Here is a 6,000-nt window from a genome sequence, read left to right as displayed (position 1 = left end):
CACGCACGCGTGCCACCTTCCCACCCTCCCCTGCGTTCCCGGATGACGCCAACGGAAGCTAAAATTGTGGTGGGCGAGGTGAGGGGAGTGCCCTGTCTGGATTCAAACCTCTGTCCTCCCCCAGCACCAAAAAAAACGGTGCCCAGGGCCTATGCAGCTGGACTCTCCCCACAGATGCTGTAGGACCCAGCAGGCCAGGCCAACCGCGTCAGCGGGGCTGTCCCTCCCTCCCCACTGCGACCCACAGTCTGGAGCCAGGTGGGGGCCGAGGTCCCAGGCAAGGAAATCTGAGCTCCGCCCAGGCCCCAGGCCTCACCTGGGCCCCGGAGAGCCGCCCTCGCGACCTCCACACCCACAGCTGTGGGAGGCCTGCCGGGGAAGCTCCAGACATTGAAAACCTGGTCCTGCCAGGTCTTCCTCTCCTGCTGGAAGCTCCCACCACCTGCCATTCCTGAGCACGGAGGAAGAGCCCAGGGCTGAGCGCACGGCGGTGGTGACAGGATGGTCCCAGACCCCAGCCCAGGGCTCTGTGGAGGGTCGGGCAGAGAGGAGAGATGTGTGTCCCACGGGACACACGACCAAAAGGGCCAGGACAAAGGGCTTCTAGACCCGAGTCATCACTCCCAGTTCCAGCCAGCTCAGTCCCTCAGGCAGAAGCCCCTACCCCACCCCAAGCCAAAGGCTCTAGGCTGGGTAGAGCTGCAGTCCTCAGCTGGGCCGGTGGGTCCAGCCCCCTCTCCTGACCGCTGCCAGGGTGACAACAAAATGGTCCTCCCACGAGCCCTGGACAGAGGCTCCCCACCCCGGGCCGGGCACACAGAGAGGCACCACTGTCTGTCATGTGCACCAGCAGAGCACATGTGAGCACAGGGCCAAGGGGTGGGGGGACGTCCAGGGCAGCCCCACCATTAGGAGACCCGGGTCCCCGAGCTGAGGGTGCTTCCCTCTGGTCCTGGTGGCACCCGTCCTCCAGGTATTCGCTTGTGCAGCCAACGCCCAGCCCTGCTCAGAGCCCAGGATGCCGCCTCCCCGGGCCCCCTCCCCGGCCGAGCCCTGCCCCCTCCCCGGCACTGGCCCCCTGTACCGTCTCCCCAGCCCTAGGCATGGCCCCTCGCAGACCCCCACATGCCGATCGGCACTCCTGCCACAGAAGCCCTCCCAGCATCGGGTCCTGCAGGGCCCTCAGCCCTGCAGACACCAGGCCTCCCCAGGGGTCACCCACAGCAGGACCCCAGCGGCCACGGAGAAGGCCTGGCGGTGGACAGTGCCCTGGCGAAGGCCCCTCCCGGGGTTCTGAGCCTTGTGGGAGAGCCTTGGGCACGCAGACAAGACACAGCAGGGCGGCGGGGTGCTGCCCCGTGCAGACTTGAGGGGGCCCAGAGGCGCGTTAACAAGACACATGTGCACGTGTCAGCCTGAGGGGAAGCACCTGAAACACACACGTGTTCACCGCACCTGTGTATCAAGCATGTGACCACGGGGCTCCCGGCCTGCCCTGGCCACCTCCCCCATCACAGATGCCCCAGCGAGGGATGGCCCCTCACCCGAGCCCAGCCTTCCCCTGCGGAGGCCCAGCCTCTCAGTGACCGGGCTGGACAGCGCCCACTCCAACCCAAATGGATCGAAAGGCAGCAGGCAGGACGCCACCGTGCACAATCTGGAATGAACCGGGAGGGTCATGCAAACGCTGGGGAGGGAGGGCAGGGCACTAGGGTCTGCGGGGGGCGGGCGGGGAAGGGGGGCATGTGCGTGCTGTCCTCGGCTTCTGCCGCGGGCTCAGGCCAGGCTGCACCCTCTGAGCTTGGGGTTGGCGCCAGGCAGGTGGGAAGGGGGAGGGAACAAGCAAGACCAGAGGCCCCATCACCCCGGCCCCACCGGCTGCCAGCTTGGTCTGTCCTCTGCGTCCCACGGACAGAGAGCTTGGTCCAAGGTCAGCGAATCTGGCCTCCGGAGCATCCCAGACCCACGGGGCCCAGCTGAGCTGTGTGGCCCTGAGGCCACGTGGAGGGACAAACACCGCCCCCTCCAGGGCCACAGGGAGGCCTGGCCTCCCGTCCGACTCAGGACTCCGCAGGAGTTGACTCGAGCATGAACCAGCCCCGCCTGCCCACCAACCTTCAGTAAGAATGCACGGACAGGGACTTCCCTGGTGGCGCAGTGGTTGAGAATCCGCCTGCCAATGCAGGGGACACGGGTTCGAGCCCTGGTCCAGGAAGATCCCGCGTGCCGCGGAGCAACTAAGCCCATGCGCCACAACTACTGAGCCTGCGCTCTAGAGCCCGTGAGCCACAACTACTGAGCCCATGAGCCACAACTACTGAAGCCCGCATGCCACAACTACTGAGCCTGCACTCCAGAGCCCGCGAGCCACAACTACTGAGCCCGCGTGCCACAACTGCTGAGCCTGCACTCCAGAGCCCGCGAGCCACAACTACTGAGCCCACGAGCCACAGCTACTGAAGCCTGTGCGCCTAGAGCCCGTGCTCCACAACAAGAAAAGCCACTGCAGTGAGAAGTCCGCGCACCGCCAGGAAGAGCAGCCCCCGCTCGCCGCAACTAGAGAAAAGCCCGCGCGCAGCGACGCACACCCAACACGGCCCAAAATAAATTAATTAATTAATTAATTTTAAAGACAAAAATGAATTCATGGACAGACCCGGAAGCCAAGCTCACGGACGCTCCCTTGCTGGGTGTGTCTCTGAGCGCTCTGCTGCCCCGCATGCATACACACTCCCCCCACCCACGTGCTTGTCCGAGGGCCCAGTCGTGCCTGTGACCCCTCCCGCCTGAGACACAGAGTTACTGGCTCCCTCCCTCCCAGTGCTGCCTGTGCTCTGCGTGACCAGAGGGCCAGTCCACAAGTACGCCATGGGCATGAAGACCTCCCAGGAGACAGGCCCCAGGCTCGCTCAGGGCAGGGGCGCCTCCGTGAAGCTCCCCCGTCGGGCCCAGCAGGGCTGATCGTGGTGGCTGGCATCTGGGCAGGAAGGAGGGGACAGGGCCTTACTACCCCCACCCCGCCTATTCCTGGGGAGGGGAGAGGGAGTCCTCTGGTAACTGGCTTAACAACCCTCCGAGGCTGAGAAGGGCTGGTGCCCAGGGGAGACATGCACCTCCTCCGTGCTTCCTGCTTCTCAGCATGGGGAGGGGGTGCGTGGGCAGGGCAGGCCAGGGGGCCTCAGGGCACCCAGCCTCCAGCCCAGGCTGCCCCTCAAAACCCCACATCCCGAAGGCCTTGGACGGGTTTGGACTCTGTACTCCATCCTGACCTCCAACCTTCCCGCCCCTCCCAGCCCCCAGGCCAGGGCTCCTGCCGAGGCGCCCTGCTCCCCGCACCCCACACCCCTCTGACCCTCTTGGCCTAAGGACCTGGCCGACCCACGCTCCCCTCCTCAAAACCCTCAGGAAGGCCAGAGCCCGCGTCCCTAGAAGGGCGGACCAAGCTCCTTCCTCTCCCGTGGCCGTGCCCCACACACCTGCCAGGCCTCCCCTGTCTCCTTGGTTTCAGCACGAGCATCGCCGTCTCCACAGGACCACCCTGTTGATGGACAGATGTCTCTCTGCTTCCTTCCCCCTAGAGCCCCTGACCTCCGGCTAAACCTTGTGATGCACCTGGCGCTTCCCATGTTGTTTCCCACCTCCCCCGGCAGAGGGGCGGCCCTAGGAGAGCAGGAGTTCCCCCCTCTTTGTTCACTGCTCTTTTCCTAGACAAACACTTGCAGAGCAGACAAGTGACTCCGGGCCCAGGGCTGGGATATTCCGGAGCTGGCTGAGCAGCAGAGTCCCTGTGGGACCCCGGTCTGGCTGCCCCAGGCCTCTCTCAGCGGCCCTGAGCCCAGGGCGATCAGGAGCCGTCAAGAACCCCCAAACCACGACCTGCCCCTGGGGACAGCTCAGTGCCACTGGTGCTGAAGGAGAGAGAGGGGCAGCTGGGTGCCGGGTGGCAGGGCCAGGGGTCCGAATGGCTAGGTTTGAAACGGGCCCTCTCGCTTTTACAAACAGAGTTCTCTCTCTGCTTCCCTGGACATGCGCTCTGAATCACCTGTCTCTTCTCAGCGAGCTAAGCCTCCCAACTACCTACTTAGAGGCAGCACTTACCCTTCAGGGCTATCTTCCGAGGCCTGAGGAGGCGAGCAAGAGAGGCGACGGGCCTGGTGGCCAAAGCACACACAGAGGCACGCAGGGGTGCACGCATCCGCCCGTGCCCGCGTGTGTGTACGCCTGTCTGCGCAAGTGCGTGCTCTGCCGCGCGCATCTGTGTGATGTGTGCACGTGCGTGTGTGTGTGAGACACGACCATCGGGTTCAGGTGGAAGGTGGTTGCCACACCAGGTGAGTCACACACAGCTGTGAAAGACGCTCCACTGAGCTTGCCTATGGCTTGACGCTGTCTCCGGTCTCCCTGCCCACCAGCCACACTGGGCTGGGTCAGGGCGGCTGCACCCCCTCCCTGCCTTCTCCCTCCTCCCTGCACAGGGGTGGGGAGGGAGGCTCACCGCCAGGACCTGCTTCCCCCGACCCCCCGCCCCGCCCCAAGCGGCTGCACAGAGCGCGCGCGCACACACACTCACACCGTGCAGACTCCCACGGGCTCCCATCGCGCAGGCCCCAGCCCCAGCCCCGGCCCCGGAGACCAGGCAGAGGTCTCGCCCCTCCCCTGCGGCCCCCACCTCTCTCTCTACAGCCTGAACGCCCTCACAGGCTGGTTGGAAACAGCCGATTCACTTCTGAAAATGGAACTCATCTCCCCAGGACGACAAGCGCACAATGCCCAACCCACGTGCAGACAAAGCCCCCTGCTGCTCCGGGGGCCAGAGAGCAGAGGCTGAGGCGCCCCCGCCGCTGAGCCGGCGTGAGGGTCCCCACACCTGCAGGCCCAGTGCCCCCTCCTCAGCACCCCCAACCCCTGCTGCCCCGGGGCCCCCATCCTCTCAGCTTCCACCCCCAGCCCCCTCAGACGGGCCGGGCCGGGTGGGGAGCCAGCAGCCCCCAGGACAGACTCAGGAGAGCGGAGATCAGGCCGAGAGGGGCTCGGAGCCCCAGACCCTGCCAGACACTGGTGGGGTGAGCAGGGACCCCAGCCTCACGGCTTGCCTCAGAGGAAGCCAGGGCCGTGCTGGGAAACCGCCGGGAAGTTTCCTGTAATTCTGACACCGCCTGCTCCTCCCGGGGCTTGAGGGGAGCCCTGCCTAGAGCAGCCGGGCCCGGAGCAAGTTTGGGGTGGCACGTGGTGCCCTGCTGAGCTGGGGCAACGAGCAGGAGGGGCATGAGGGCGAGGAGCCCCGATGACAGGCCCACGCTCGGGGGGCGCCGGTCGGTCACGCGCTGGCTGGCGGGCAGATGGAGCCCTGGGCCCCCCCAAGGCACTCAGGAAATAGGGACCCCCGGCACCCATCCCACGGGAGACCCACAACCAGGCCCAGAGAGGTGAGCCCTGCCCCACCCCAGGACAGCAGCTGAGCGACAGGAGGCCTGGGCCACTCCCTACCGGCCCAGCACCAGGGCAGTGGTCAGCCATTCACCCCCCAGGCCAGCCTGCACGCTGGCTCACACGTAGGCCACATGGTCAAGGGGAACGGGCGGCCCATACGCCAGGCCTGAGCCTCTCTCTGTCCTGTCTCTGGTGTCCAGGAGCTGTGACCTGACCCAGCACCCCTCCCCATGCACGAACACCCCCAAATCATGAAAGTCAGACCCAGATGCAGGGGCCTCCCCTCACACTCACTGACCACCCATCCCCTGGCCTCGGTGGGTCTCAGGCTGGGGCACCAATGACCAGTCCAGAACTTGCCCCACCCAGACCAGAGGGCGGCTCCCTCCCTCCCAGGCCCAGCTGGTCACCTTCTCTCTGCTTCTCAGAGAGAATCACCTCATACAAAGCTGTGAAGCCCATGTAGCCCACGTGGGACCGTGAGATCCCGAGGAAAGTTCTAGCCCTGGTGCCCCCCGTCCCCACCTCACACCAGAAACAAAAGCCGGCATGTAGAGACCACTTGGAAGC

Source organism: Globicephala melas, chromosome 15 (genome assembly GCF_963455315.2).
Source record: "Globicephala melas chromosome 15, mGloMel1.2, whole genome shotgun sequence".
Lineage (NCBI taxonomy): Eukaryota > Metazoa > Chordata > Mammalia > Artiodactyla > Delphinidae > Globicephala > Globicephala melas.
Note: the sequence above shows the minus strand (reverse complement) of the source record.